The sequence below is a fragment of the Amphiura filiformis genome, chromosome 1 (assembly GCF_039555335.1).
Source record: "Amphiura filiformis chromosome 1, Afil_fr2py, whole genome shotgun sequence".
Lineage (NCBI taxonomy): Eukaryota > Metazoa > Echinodermata > Ophiuroidea > Amphilepidida > Amphiuridae > Amphiura > Amphiura filiformis.
Genome location: NC_092628.1, coordinates 17,860,460 through 17,876,570, shown reverse-complemented (window position 1 = coordinate 17,876,570; position 16,111 = coordinate 17,860,460). Strand labels below are relative to the sequence as shown.

Here is a 16,111-nt window from a genome sequence, read left to right as displayed (position 1 = left end):
GTAATTGAATGGGATTATTTTGAAATTTTAAAACGCTTGAAATATCACAAACAAATAGGCCTATGTTGATAAATAATATAAATACAAGCTAAAACCGTTGGGGTTCGATAATGAACCCCACAAAACTAACAGAGTACATGGAAAATGCCATACGGCCGGGCGGTTTCACGAGTTGCCGGCTCGATCATATCATCCGCCGCCTGATACCAGTGTCGTCTTTTTGTTGCTTTTTTTTTGGTTGTATTAGTTGTTTTGTGTTAAAAAAAAAAAAAAAAGGTTTGTCTCAAAGCTCGCGCGCGCATTTGTAAAATCGTGAGATTTGAAAAAAAAAGAAATGCGGAATTTTTTTTTTTTTTTCAAATTTTTTTATAGTTTTTCCAGAAAATTTCGGCAAAAATCAGATTGTTTTCTCCAAATACCATGAAAAAAGTCGGGAATAAAAAAACAACAACAAAAAACGCATTTCGCATTTGTTTTGGCCTTATCAAAAGGCACTATAACCTTGCAAGTTACATGTACTTTCTGAATTTCTAAGATTAAAAAGTTAATCTATTTGATTGCATGGAGGGACAATTCCAAGCTTAGATTAAAAATTCTTAATCTAATCTGAATTAGGTTACCAGTTTTTAATCTAAAAGATTTAAATTAAAATCCAGTAGATTTTATTTTTAATCTTAAATATTAGTCTTTGATTAGTGTCTATTTTAATCCAAGATGTATCCATGCTATGTATGGAGCTGGGAGGAAAATACGACGATCAATTGAAAATTGTGACCTTTCATATTGAAGATATGGATTTTTTCCCCAAAAGACCTAATTTTTTTTGTGTTTTGGGAAAAAATCCATATCTTCAATCTGAAAAGGTCAAAATTTTCAATTGATCGTCGACTTTTCATCCACCTACATATACTTTAAGTATAAATCATCAGATTTATAAAGTTTACTTGAGTACTGTTAAATATCAAAATATCAATTTTTAATCATTTGCCATAAAATGTGTATTACATTGCTAATTTCAAAAATCAAAATTATTTGATATCAGAAGGACATTCTTCAGTATTCAGAATGCAATTCGATATGTCTGATGTGTTCTAATGTCCCACAATAAATACTGTCGAAACGTTCATACCCCATCCCTTAATACAACTCTCAGGTAACTTTGGATTCCAAATAGGCCTAATATGGAATTATCCAAGATATGGAAAGATCTTACAAACCCCCGTATAAACCTCATCACAATGGGGTTAAGTGTTTATACGTCACCTGTAGACTAGAGTAGCCATTAAGTTATTATTTTAAGATCTGCATCTGCAAAAAGTAATGACAATTGATACATTTTAGTAATACTTATCTATGGCACCTCTATTATACCATCTTGGCCATTAACTAATTGGTTTATGTTACATGTGTGGCGATGCAATCCACAGTAGTTGAATGGAGTATCCCATCATGCATTGCAGTGTATCTACTTGCTCCATAGCAAATGTATACAAAAAAATAAGTAAGAGCCACTTAAAGGAGTATTTTCTGATCCTAGCATCCTCTTTTTATGACATTTTTAGGTAGATATCAACAAAAAAGCTTATTCCCAAAATTTCAGTTGATTCTGATTTTGCGTTTGCGAGTTATGCTTGATTATGTGTATTACACTGTTCCATAGGCTACTGTTGTAATAATATCGTTCTGGTATACCTGAACATAATTCAAATTTGACGATATTTTTGCTAAACAAATTGATCTGCAAGAATTTTTTTGCACATGTGGTGTAAAAATCTCAACTTTTTTTGAGAAAAGTTGGGAGATGAGGCTGTGGATCACGAAATGCTCTTTTAAAATATTTAGCTATTATTGACAGCTATATAGATAGATTCACAATACTTTACTAGGGTCATATTTATAGTCTAAGCACCCTTGATTTAAGTGAGTAATTGAAAGTTGAAGTGAGGGATTTTGTGTACAATTTTCTATATGGCACTTCGTGCATTTCGATAGTACCTCAAAGCATAATGGGATAGGCCTTTCATCTGATGTGAATGCAATCAGGCAAATCAAGTCACAGGTTGAGGAGTGCAATCAGTTTCTACTTTTTCATCTCAATTACTCATCCTTAGTGGCCCAACAAAACTTTCATAAAATGAGGGTGCATCAGGGAGATCAAATGTAGTGTTTGCGGGACCCTTTGTATAAAGTCATTGCTATAAAATGAGAGTTCATGAGGTGGGACAGCAGGAGGACTAACACCCTCACTGAGGAGACTTGGGTCCCCTTCCCTTCCATATGGTTTACACCAGTTGTTGGCCCCTTTAAGCTTAAGGTGAGTGGGGTAGTAGGAGCCATAGTTTCCCAGCTTTATCTGTTGAATTACAAAACTCCAGTGTTCTTCTGAATTTCGGATCTTATTAAAAATGAGTTAGGAATCACATTTATATTTCCATAGGTCTAGCGGTTCTAGAGTTCAAGCCAATGAATAATATATCAAAACAAAGAAGTTTTTTTGTCCAAGAAATACCATGCACATGGGGTGAATATGACATCCCTTATATCAAGCCTTTGGAGATCATTATAGAACTAGTATACCATACTTCTTGTGTGTCAACTTTATTTGTCACATTATTTGATTCTAAACACTGCTTTGAATCCAGGTCATGCTCCCTTCCAACTTGCCTTAACTTTGTTCTCAATTTTGTTCAGAAAATAGCCCAAATTAATTTGCCTCAATGTAGCCACAATGTTTGAAATTTCCCTCCAAAAAGTTGTAAAAACTAAGGCAATTTGTGTTAAATTTGGTCCCGGAATTTGGTGAACAATTTTGAATTTTGGTATTTAAATGGGTCCAAATTTATTGGAAAATAGGAATATTGATGGATGCACTTTCAAATTATTAGTGGCACGCCCTACCCAAACCAAACTTGAGTACCCCGCCCCAGCCTCTGGTCCCTTCCATCATTTTGAGATTTCAAGATTTTGATTTTTATAAATACTACCATCCCTATCTGACAACCATTAAGTGATTAAAAGATCACAGTCTTCAGCACTAATGAATTTGACATTTTCACACAGGCAGAGAATATCAATCATTTCATATGTGTGAAATCAAATTTAATTTCAATTTGACTTTCATTCTCACCTCTGTCATTTCAAACTCGTCTGGTTCTGGTTGATTCCAGGTGATATTGCAATTGCAACATTTCCATTACGCTATAACATTGGGATTATTGTATTTATTAATTTCTTCATTTGATTGAAATATGTGCAAGGAAAACAATAATATACAAAGACAGTTTGATATTAAAAAAGGAAAGCCTGATGTCAAACAATATTGAAGGCTTTTGTATATAAATATTTATTATTTAGAGAATAGTGTAAAAACCAATCTTGGTTATGAAACAAGACAAAATATTGATAAACAAACAAATAAAAGCAATACATTGTAAGGAGAAGAACTTTCTGAACATATAAAATGTATAGTTATAGGAATTCATTGCTTTTTTGTAATAAAAATGATGTGATGAAATCATATTATATTTGCGATGGCGAACCTGGTGAAAAATTATGTTTATTATGTAAAATTCCTGTCGATCTTGTCACTTTTTCCATAAAAGAAGAATATTTAAACATATATGTACATGTATGGATCCTTTTTTTAACATTTTCTCATTTTTTGTTTGTTTTTGAAAATAGCCAAATTTACCTCACTAGCCACAATTTTAGAAATTTATCCCCAAATTTGGGTAAAAAGTTATGGTTATGAAAAATTATGTTTAGTATGTAATTCCTGTCGATCATGTCACTGTTTTTCCATAACAAATTAACAGAATATTTAAACAAACAATGAGAATAACTGAAATTTGATTGATTGATTGATTAACAAGACTCGTGATATACCACCCAACATACAGACTGACATAACTGAAATAATTAAAATAAACTATCGAGTTCTCACCAGCATGGTAAACCCACAAAATCAACCGCTTATTATTGTGATTGGTGTATACCAACTCACCATGACCTGCATCTAAACTAAGGAAGAGAATCATAGATCATTTCTCTAACTCCCATCCCATTGATGTACGTCTGTATATAAATGCACACGTGCGTGTGACTGCATGGTATGTCTGCTGCGCCGCAGTGTGTCTGTTTAGTGTGCTGTGGGCTGGCAGTAGAATCGACTGGAAGTTCACTTTATACGTACAGACTAGCTCACTCTGCGACGAGACGATAATACTGCTGTATAGCTATAAATACTGATGATCGACTTGTGTAGTGCTAGACAAGTTTGGAGTAAATTTGAGTACTATTTGTATACTGACAAAACAAGTTCGGTGATTCGGCAGTGTTGTTGTTAGCACCTAGTTGAGCAAGTGGGACACATACCAGTCTGTCAAAGGAGGTGCTGGTGAGGTCGTCACATTATGAAGATGATGCTCCTGATGGGTAGGACGGTAGTCTAGTCACCCCCTAGTGATGGTATATTCATTGCGGTTGTCGTGACGTTTCAAATATTTCACGTGCTCATCGTCGTTTGACATGAAGGAATTTTGTTTACGGGTGATGTTCAATCAGTGAGGAATCAACACATATAGCGCAAAAAGGAGAGTTGGAAAATACCAAAAGTGATTTTTGTTATATTCTTTAATTACATATAATTGTGGAAAACCTATCGAGCGAAGGAAGACACCGAGGAAAAGAAAATATTTTTGCAGAGGAGAAGAGACGTCATCAAGCATTAGGTGATACCGGTACCTGTTCTCTAGGCTATACTGGAGGTTGCAGGGACTTATTTGTGGCACACATTCGGTATTGCTGTTAAGCTGCAAAGGGCTGCAAATTTGGGAATTACCCCATATGGCACAATAGATGCACAGTGTCCTGTGGTTTATCAGGGATCGGTATTGTTTCCTATTGTTGACAAGGATCAAATTACAACAACCGGGTTTTGTTCTACGTGGAAGGTTATAAACTGCTACCACAGGGTGTCTGCCGGCATTGTGAGGACTTATTTTTAGCAACAGTGGTGTATAATTTCCTGAATATGATTCTATTTCTATCTGACATAGATAATATTCATTGACTTGTATAGGTGCAATAAATCGAGCCACTGTTTCAGGTGTACCGTGACCTTGTGTGTTTGCAAGCCATACCTGGTGGCATATAAGGTAAACAATGCAATGAATGAAATATTTCGATTCTATTCAGTGAAAATTTGCTAAATTTTGATCGATGACCAGCACCAGCAGCAATATTGACTATTGAAATTGCTTACTTGGGTATATGGATGGAATATATGTAGCGAGACTGTGCTACTAATAGTTGTGTGCACTAAGCTTAATTTGCCGTTGATAGCATTTAACGTTTATGTGGATTGCAACAGACTGATGCAGTGAGGGCCTGCGGATCGTGTGCTAATAAACTGATAAATGAGCTGGAGACTAATTGCTATTTTTAAGACGGAAATGGGGAATTCCCTTAATTTGACAGCCTGTGGTGATTGCCAATTACTGGTGCTGTAGGTGTTGTAGTGTAATTGCCATGTGTGAGAGACATCAATAAGGGAGAGCTTGGTTACATGCACGCATACCACATTGGAGTTGAAACAAAATCAATTCAGAAATAATCTGACACAAGACAAGTATACACGGTACAAATTGTTATTACCTGTGTATGAATGCTCCCGGGTGAAGTGAAATAAAATTCATTAACACCAAATGTACGACAACTTCACCCATGTATAAAGCCGCCAGCTAGACTACGAAGGTGGAATTGATTAGTCTTTATATTATAGAAATAATCAAAACAGAATTATTACCTGATTTAGATGAATATTCATGACTATTATTTGCCTGCATGGATACAGTTTGGAGGTGGAATTGAATTTACATGTAAATTGGACGATAAATGCCCAAACTGATTAAGTCTTCGATATAGAATCCCGACCTGTTTCACAAGTTTGTTTAGCAAACTGACTACTGCCTAAATGTCTGGATGTAGCTTTAAACAGGATTGAGTTTAGAAGAACCTTTTCGTTTGTTGATTTGACAAGCGGAGCGCATGTTTATCAACGACCCTTAAATAACTGTAGTTTTGTATACAGTTGTCTCCTGTCGCCGCATTTAGTGCTTATGTGGCTCAAGTGAAGTGCATTGAGAATCATCACTTAAAGCAGTTATATGCGACATATGGTTTGAAAAAACCTGAGGCATAAGCGTCAAATGGTTCACCTAGTTTGATGTAAAGGTGAAAAATAAAACCGCTCATTGATACTTGTTTTTATACTGTTGTTCGAAGAACACTCAATGAATAGTTCTTGAATTGCGACTTGAGTGTTTTATGAGTGACGAGTCAAGTTTTACGCGCGTGTAACAAAGATGAATTGGTAGATTCAGCATGCGAAAGTGGCCAGATCAGGTGACCGCTACATCACTGTCAACACCCATATCGGTGAACTTCATGGATCAACATAATGTTGTGGAAATTGAAATATTGACGATAATAATATCACGGAGGCGTTGATCCTACTTGAAAGTGGTTTGACACTGTTAAAAAGCATCTTGGAAATTGGTATACTTATTAAGTCACAAAATTGCGCAGCAACATCACCGTTGTTGTGGAAACGGAGCGTGTGCTCGATTACATTAAAGCGTTGACACCTGATGCGCTGGTTGTTCGACAGTTAGCAGTCAAACATTACTTTACTGTCAGTTTACGCCTGATATAACGGATTTGTTTACATATCGTGTTGTTTTTTGAAAACTACTAGTGGAATTAATACCTTGGGTCATCGACGACCATCACTATGTTTTCTAGAGGACTGCCGGGGATGTCAGGGACGCGTAGTAGAACGCGTCGGCCGAGGAGGGTCACTCTGGCCAACGTTGATTTCTGGTAGGTGTTTTACTGAAATTTGATATACATGTTTTGTATTGCTTTAGTGTTTAAATTGATTTTTTTACTGCACTATAAAATGTTTTGTTGACAGACAGCAAAGCTCTGCAAGAATGCTGTAAATGGGTGTGTATTTCATTGTCGCATACAGTATTTGCCTTCTTTGTAACAATGTTATTTGCAGAGATTTGAAAGAATGTAAAAGGATTTTTTTGAGATTCAATTTGTGAGATCAGATTTTTTTTAAGGAAATGGAAGAATTGTTTACAAATTGCTGTTATTTTATGTTATCCAATTTATTCTACATTCTGCTTATTGTGGGTGATGCAATCAAACAAATTGAAAAATATTATGCATCCGTCCTTAAAAAAAGTCTAATGTTTTTGTCATGGATTAAAGGAGTATTTTGAGACCCTAGCATCCTCTTTTTATGTCAGTTGTCAGTAGTATATCCATGAAAAAAGCTTATTCCCAATTTTTTAAAAACTTTTCTTGAGAAAGTGGGGGGGGGGGGGTGAGGCTGTGGATCACAAAATGCCCCTTTGATATTGAACATGCTTCTAACAATGCACACAGAATGGTAATTAACAGAGTCTGCAAGCAAAGTTTAGACAATGTTTTGAGCCAATTAATAACAAAATATCATCTCTTATACTTTAAGACCTACACTTTAGTAATGAAACAATATCTAAAGCAATATTGTAATATTTGCTAAGGAAGATGTCCTCAATTTTTCAAAATTTTATAATGTACTTCAATGAACAAAAATATACCCTGTGAAAATCAATTGATACAAGCTGATATTTTAAATAACATTGTGGGATCCTGAGCTTGAAAGATGGGGTCCAACAGTTGGAAATATTAGTCGACTTTCTAGCAGAAATGACTTGTGTGTGAATCCATGGGATGTTGATAACACATTGAACTGATCGACCTCATAAAACTATATTGACTGATACGTGCATTGACGAAGTGCTCGGATGAAATAGCGATTTTCTTTCAATGTTCTCAACACATGCTCACAATTTAAAAGGGTAGAGTACATCATAGACTCAGAGTCTATGGGTACATAACCTGTAAAGTGTGCTGAGGCTTGTGGATCAACGTCTAGGTGTTGTGCCTGTGCGTAGCGCACTATAAATCACTGCACTTTTTTTTTTTTTACATAGATTGGAGTACAATAATTAGTATTCTGAATATATATTCTACAGTAGTATTCTGAATATATTCATGTTGTATTCTGAATACTTGTTTTGTGCTATTTTATGGTTGAATGTATTCTCCTGGTTTCAATACTAAATTTTGATTTGGTTTGATACTGAAATCTAAAATCTGAATACCAAAAAGTGGTATGCATACTTGCTAATCAATAGTGAAACTAACATTTTGTGGGAAAAACAGAAAATTTAAAACTAAAAAACTTGCTGCAGTCAAAGGCGGCAGGTAAGCATCTTTTTTCTCTTCCTCAACTTCCTGGTACTACCATGACTACAGATACATGTACATCTCTTTCTGCATCCAGGACTTTGCCAATAAAAAAATTGCAAGATCTTAGAATTGTTTGTATTTCTTCATCTGCTTTCCTTGCACCACTGTGACTACAGACAAGCTTGTCTATGCATCCAAGTCTTTACTATAATAGGCCTATATATTGCATGTGCTTCTTTAGAACTGTTTGCATGATTTTGCAAATGTTAGAAACAATTCTGATTTATAGTGAACCCCACAAACACACACCAAATGTGTCAGACTTTTCACATTATTTATTTTTAAATTTCATGAAAGGTGGTTGAAGTCACTGCATAACCATAGTAATGATAAATTTATTACATTACACTCAGGAATAGCACTCTATTATTAAAGGTCTATTCAGTGATTTGCAGTAAAAATTATCCAAATTTAGATTTTGTCACCAAAAAATTAAAACACATAGCCAATACCTGTACTCTTTAGCTCTGATTTAAGACCTCATTTGTTGAAATTGGTTGGAAATTAAAGAAACAGTGGTCTAAAACCTAATAAAGAGACGAAATCAAAAGTTGCACTTTCGTGTTCTAATCAATGAAAGCATGACGCTAATTTTAACGTGTTAATCAATGGAAGCACGGCGCTGGTTCTCTTGTTCGTGAACGCATTGTGTGGAAATCAATAGGGCACGCAATGTAGCAAACTGGAACTTTTACATTGGCATCTTCCTTGGGTTTTTGGATCGTCATATCTTTATTTCTTGAACAATTTCAACAAACGAGGTCTTAAATTCGAGCTAAAAGATGCAGCTATTGGCTGCTGGTTCCAATTATGACATATCTGTCTTTGTTTAGGATATGCGAGTGGTGAACATGACTGGTACCTTAATTTTTTGGCTTACTGTATGTGTCAACAGCCTGAAAGTTGTGTATTAAAGACAAAGTGAGACATTTGACAGGAATATGTAATTTCTCCACTTAGAAGAGAAATTAGCTACATGTATTTGAATGTGCTTCAACTTGTGTCAACTACTGTTTTCCTCTTTTTATGCCAAATTTTGCATTTCTAAAATACCTAATGTAAATTTTTAATTACTTATTCTTCACTTTTAGGCAATTTATACTTCATTTTAAATTTTTTTACACTTACGCTGAGATCACTGAATGGACCTTTAAGGTGCACTTAAGGAAAAGAGGAAAAGGATCACAATTTGATTTGATTTTGAATGAAATGCTATAAATAGAAACAAATTAAGAAGCAAGTTTCTTTTGTCGTTGTGATAATGGAGAAAGATTTCAAAAGCAAAACCAATCCACTGAAGGTTACATTTAACATGGAAGTAAAGATGAAAATAACATCCTTTTATCTAAGGGGAAGAATGCAATTTATCTGTTTTGTGACCATTATTAATGGTCTTGATTTAGCTATAACTTGAGATGAATTTCCATTATTGCATTTTATTTTGTAATGCAGAAATAATTGCAAGAATTAATTTAAGATATATTGCAAGAATTAAGAGTAAAACGCATCTTGGGGTCATGGAAACCAGGCCCTACTTTGATCAGAAAGGGGAGCTTAATTAATATGTAGTACAGCAATGTCTTGGTCTCCCTCTCCTTATACTTAATTAAATAAAAATCCCTTTAAAAGGGATGTGTGTGATAGATATTTAGAGAATAAAGGTATTGTTTTTAGCCGCTGTCATGCATCTATCGTCTCATATAACATGGGCGACATCATTATTTTAAGTGAAACAATCCGCTGAGCTGTTTTACACCAAAAATAACGATGTCGTGTGTTGTATGAGATGATAGATGCATGACAGCGGCTAAAAACAATACCTTTATTCTCATTCTTAAACACTTCAATTCAAATAGATATATTAATCCTAAGTATACCAAGTTTTAATCAAATTAGTCCCATTGTTGCTATGCACCTCCAATTGGTTCTAATAGTGAGTATTGAGTATCGCGCCGACACACACGCGAAAGTGTGTGATATTGTGTCATATCACAGGGCTAACAACCAATAAGATTGCAAGAACATTCTCAAGTGTTTAAGAATAACTTTTAGTTGCGTGGGTTAGACATATTTAGGGAATTATGTGATAAAAATGTTTTTTGAAAATATAAAAGCGCTCAGTTACAGGGCGATAGTCCAAACTGTCAGTAGTTTGAAACCCTAATAACTTAGCTGTAATCCCTTATCCTTTCGCTAACCCTAAACTTCACACTAACCCTAACCTATAACATAAGCCCTAATCCCTAAACCTAACCATAACCCGACTCTAATCCTAACACTATCAATGGTTTTTGTGTTGTTGGCTTGTAGATAAGTTAAACTAAAGTACATGCACAAAAAGTAACGCAGCTGTTATAAATACGCCTATAGCTTCTGAACTAATAATTGTTTTCACAATATTTCTACATAGAAAGAAGGATGATTTATTTACACACATTTTGATACCCCATTTGTCACATGTCATTCAATATTTACAACACAGTAGTGCCTTTAAAGAAAATACCTGAATTCAAAAGTTGCAGTTTACAGCGATCAATGGTTATTACGCAAGCTTTGTGGCACATAAAATCCTCCAATTATCTTTGCGCTGACTTCAAATCAATATAAATAGCTGCAACTTTTAAATTCTGGTATTTTTCTTTAAAAAACACTGATGTGTTGTTAATATTGAACGAAATTGGACACATGGGGTATCAAAATGCGTAAATAAATCATCCGTCTTTCTATGTTGAAATATTGTGAACACAATTATTAGTTCTGCGGCTATAGACGTATTTATAACAGCTGCGTTACTTTTTGTGCAGTCCGATTTATTATCATTGCAGCACTTTCTGCTCTAAGGAATAATTTTTTTCTATGGCCTGTTGTCTGCCAATAATTTGAGCAGTGAATGCAGTAGACACTGTTGAAGCTAATCCGGCAAGATGTCAGATTTGTGATAAAAACAATGGAGTTTGTCCGTCTTACAAAAGATTATGTTTGACACAAGGTCTGCGGTTTGACAGGAACAGGCTAGTTTGATGTACACAAAAATGTCTCATGCCACTCCTTGAATTATGTTGACATTGAACTGTAAAACATAGTCTGACATGTTTTTCCTGGCGGACTCTACAGTCTGTCTTGTCTCAAATTGAGAATAACGCCATGATGGATTTCGCACTGGTAGATTCAAATCACGGGTGCTAACCTAATCCTGTGGGGCGTATACACATGCGTAGAAGGGTGATTTGTCCATATACTGGCAATGCAATCTTGTGAACGCACTGACTCAAATATGCTACTGCAATATCCAACATGGCGTTACTCTCAACCTAAAGCAAGATACACTATAGTCAAGTTGCAACTTGGATCATACAGAGATGATACAGATATTGTATTTTTGATAACTTTTCAAAGTTTTTAGTTTGACAGGAGTTGATTGCGATCAAGTGCAACACTGCTGGGCTGTCAAGTTTCAGAAATGCATTGAGGCAAAGGGAGGGAACGGGCCAGAGGGTGAAAGGGAAAGAAAGAGGGAGATGGGAGGAAAGAAGCAGAAAAGAAAGGATGTAGAGAGAAACAGACAGACACACAAAATCAGAAAGAGAATAATAGAACAAACAAGAGTTTGGAAGTAGGCCAGCCATGTCAGGTAGTTTTCTTGCCATCTCACCAAGATCTAAATACATGAAATGAAGGTATTAGCCATCACTTGTCTTATTTCCTTGTGTTGATAGTATCTTTTTGTCGATACTTGCGATAAGCACCCTACCCACCCAGATTGTGAGTGGAGAAGACAGCTTACTAACTTACCCATCCCAGAATCCTTTACAACATGACGCATCACCTCATTATTTGGGCAATTCCAAGCACCATCATTCCGCAACGCGAAGTTTGCACATGAATTCTTTTTAATGCAGCAGCAAATGAGGTGAACAGTATAATGGAAACTATTTTTGGTAAGTGAAAGATTAAGGTGGGAGAAACTTTTCCAAAAGACCCTAATTTGCATATGCAAACTTCGCGTTGCGGAATGATGCTTGGAATTGGCCATTGCAAATTACACTCCTATTACCGGTACTTTGTATAGGTTTCCTTTGTTTTCATGTTGAGAATCGATTGGCTAAACATGAGCTGATAGTCAAGAAATAAACATATTTTGCATGATCTGTATGTGCTCTGTACATTGAGGTATCTTTTGTCACTATCGACCCATGTTGCACTAGATATCAAACCAGTACAGAATATTGAAATGGAAGCAATGCATTGTGGGAAGTGCAAGATATCTTATCTTGTAAGCCAAGTAGATATGAAGAGCTGAGATACAAAATGCGACATACACCATTACTGCTTTACGTTGTGTTCACTAATATTGAAAAAATATTATAAATAACAAATTTTCCAAATTAAAAATAAATAGTTTATACATAAGTGTGTGTGACCAGATGAACAGTGGCATCCCCCATTATTTTGTCCTCATCAAAATGAGATTTTGGTATCAGAAGATAGCTTTTTCATTACCCCCAATAAAATTTAACACCCATGATCTGCTTTGTTTAGTACATGCATACACTAGCCATGGTTTGGGAATTTGATAGCCACACTCGAGCCGATCGCGGAACTGCGGCGGAAGTAAAAATTATATTTAAGTAGAAATATTGCAGATTCAATCTTATTTTGTGTTTAATACACAGCTTTTGGCTTAACTACTAGCAGGCTATGATAAAACACATCTATGTGATAACAAAGGTGCAAAAACCTGACTTCTGATGATTTTAACTATCCTCCGATTGAGCAAATTGCTGATATTGGCTAGAACTAGTTCTAGTTCCTGGGGGGTGCAAATTTGTATGTCAGAGAGGGGTTGTTATTGTCCCATATAAAAATAAATAAATAAATTTTGGATTTATAAAGCGCCTTTCACCAGATCTTAGAGGACTGTAATTTCGCTGCAATGGTGAATCATCACAATCAGATCACATCAACTAGGTTGCTGCCGAACGGCGTACACCTATCCGCATTTCCAACATCCACCAATTATCTGTGCAGCTCCTCAAATTCCATTGGGTGAAGGAAGTTTTTGATAACCAAACAACTAATCACCGATTTTTGCGATACATGAGGAAACTGGAGATCCCGGAGAAAAACTGCGAAAGCGTGCATGGAATTGGGATAAACCAAGTGCACATGAGTCTTTGGGCCGCGCCGGGGCTTGAACCCGGGACCTCAGTGGTGCAAAGTGAGGGAATTACCGCTGCGCTAACTCGTCCTCCCATATAGGCACTGAACAAGTGGTCATATTGGCAAGTAACTAATGACCAGACATTTTCTATTCTGACAGTCTTCGCAGTCAATAAAAAAAATGATATTAAAATAACCACGCTTGGCAAGTGATGCAAGTATACTTTGTCTTACATGCAAAGTCAGGTTGTGTCTAAAAGTGATTGGGTTTTTTGTAGCTACTTTGATAGATTACTCTGACTTCATATTCATCGTCATGTCTCAATTTGTCATTGTGATTAGGCCACAGTTGTTTGAGGTATACAGAATTGGCTTCATTATTAAGTAATTGCAAACTATAGGTGGCGCTATTCATCGTAAATCATTCTTCTTAATTTGCAAAGGGTAGGTAATCAATACTGCCATTAAAACAGGTGGAATACGTGAAACCAGCAACAAAGAAATTTTATAAACATATTTCTTCAAAAAATAACAGGAATTATTTGTATTAAAAGCCTGAAAGAGTAATTTACAGTATCTAAATAGCGTCACCAATCTTGTCATAAATAGATAGGCCTACATTTTATATCCGAAAAAGCTTTAAAAAATGCTGTGAAAGTGAATAATGTTGTAAATAAGGGGAAATTAAATGAAAATGACTCAAAAGTCTCTGTATACATTAGCATGATACCGCTTTAAGCTGTTTAAGCCTAAAAGTGGGTTGTACATTATGTTTTGTTTGAAAAACTAATAAATGATCACATCAAACAACCATGAGGCAAACAAAGGTTTGTCTCTGGTCTCATGGGCGGTCAAAAACTCTGCCGGATCTTGAGCAGTCGGAGGGGGCTCAACTTGAGAAAAATGTGGAAAATGTAAAAAATCGCCGCCCATCACTTCACGCTTGTGCGACGCAGGAGGATATCTTAGGGTGTGCCCCCAAGAAGTTAGAAAGTTGCAAAATGAAGGCCTCAATTGAAGCCATATGCTGGAGCATTTTGCACTATTATTGTTTGAAATTTTAGTTTGCAAAAGCTGAAAATGGCCGAATGAAAGCCTAATTGAAGCCATTACCACCATAACTCCTTGTGAGGACAGTCAGAATATTGCTAATCATAGAACTGTATGCAGTAGCATATACAGCCCTTTATAAATGGGTGCACGCTCCCGGGTATAAAAAAAAAAGAGAGAGAGATATGACACTGACGACGTTGTCATTTTGGATCGTGAACCCCGTTGGTTCGAACGGGAGTCAAAGAAGCAGTGTGGAGTACGAGGCGAACAACCGTCACTCAACAGGAGCGGGGCGTTAGAGTGAATCTGTCACATGGTTGGGATCGGGTCATCAAGCAACTTCCTCATCGATTGACCTCGGATGACCCTAAATCATCCACCCAGCTGAAGGCCAAAGGTTTTGGCCGAAACGTCGGTGATTCCATCTGACCAAAATGTGAGTTTTTCTGGTTGACCAGATTTAATTATCCACTAATTAAGAGAGAGATATGAGTAATTGGAGAAAAGAAGAAGAGAAACTTAGAAGAGAAAGATGTTCTCTTGACAAAATTAATCTCATATTTGACCATTTCAGCTTAAAAAAAAGCAAATTTAGGCACACTCTGCACGAATTTGTTCCAATTTAAATCATATTTGACCATTCAAGCTTCAATATGTTATATTTACATGTTTCATGATCATTTCTTAGCTCACCAAGAAATTCATGCCCCCTGGTTGCTGAAGTTCTTTATACGTGCCTGCTATGCATTAGAAGGTTTAATATACCCACTTACCCACAAGATGAATGAAATAAGTAAATAAAATAATAACACTTACTAACATTAGTGATGAAACATTTAGGAGTTTTTTGTAATTTTATAGTTAATGGATGCCTCTGTCTGGTACTTGTGACATCACTTGCAGAGCAAGAGACTTTATATGGGATGATTGATAAACAATACTGTGATATTATTGATGAACACTACAACACGATATACATGTATGCATCCAAATTTGAAGCATGTATATTGATAAGGATAACCAATTTAGCAAACAAACTTATCCCCTGCCCTTAGGGAGAATGGCGTAGTACATATCAAGCTTTGAAATTATGCGCTACCGACTTGAGCAATAGATATCAAGATTGATTAGAGAACCCTTCTTTGAACCTCGGGGCACTCGATATTTAGTTTTGCATTATACTCCCCTCTTTGGATCGCCTGTATTTTTGTCCTCTGCCCCTAAAGACCCCCATAGTTTTCCTTTTTGCACCTCAAAGATAAGATGCCCTTTTTTTTGCAACAAAATTCTCACCAAAAGACCCCTTTTTGAAAGTTTTCACTGATCTCAGTCTGTTTTCCAAAATTCTAACTACAACTACAAATCATACTAATTATCACCTTTTGCCACTAATGTAGAACTCTAATGTTTGGCTTTTGCCCATGAAAGACCCTAATCTTATTAAAGCATTTGCTCCATAAAGACCCACATTTTTCTCACCTTTCCCCCTTGTCACTTTACTATGAGTGCTTACCCTGTGGTTGAACCA

The 16,111-nt window shown here is 35.9% G+C and overlaps 1 protein-coding gene across 4 annotated transcripts in view; it reads left to right on the top strand.

The window, feature by feature from the left end:
* Positions 1 to 16,111, top strand: part of LOC140162964 (3',5'-cyclic-AMP phosphodiesterase 4C-like) — a 573,837-nt gene that overhangs the window by 209,135 nt on the left and 348,591 nt on the right. Inside the window, exon 1 of one of the 4 annotated variants that reach the window (XM_072186693.1) lies at positions 6,550 to 6,882. The exons of the other annotated variants lie outside the window; for them this stretch is intronic. The gene's annotated coding sequence lies outside the window, so the exon portion shown is untranslated. Of the gene's footprint in view, positions 1 to 6,549; positions 6,883 to 16,111 lie in introns of those variants that run through there. 4 annotated transcript variants of the gene reach the window in all.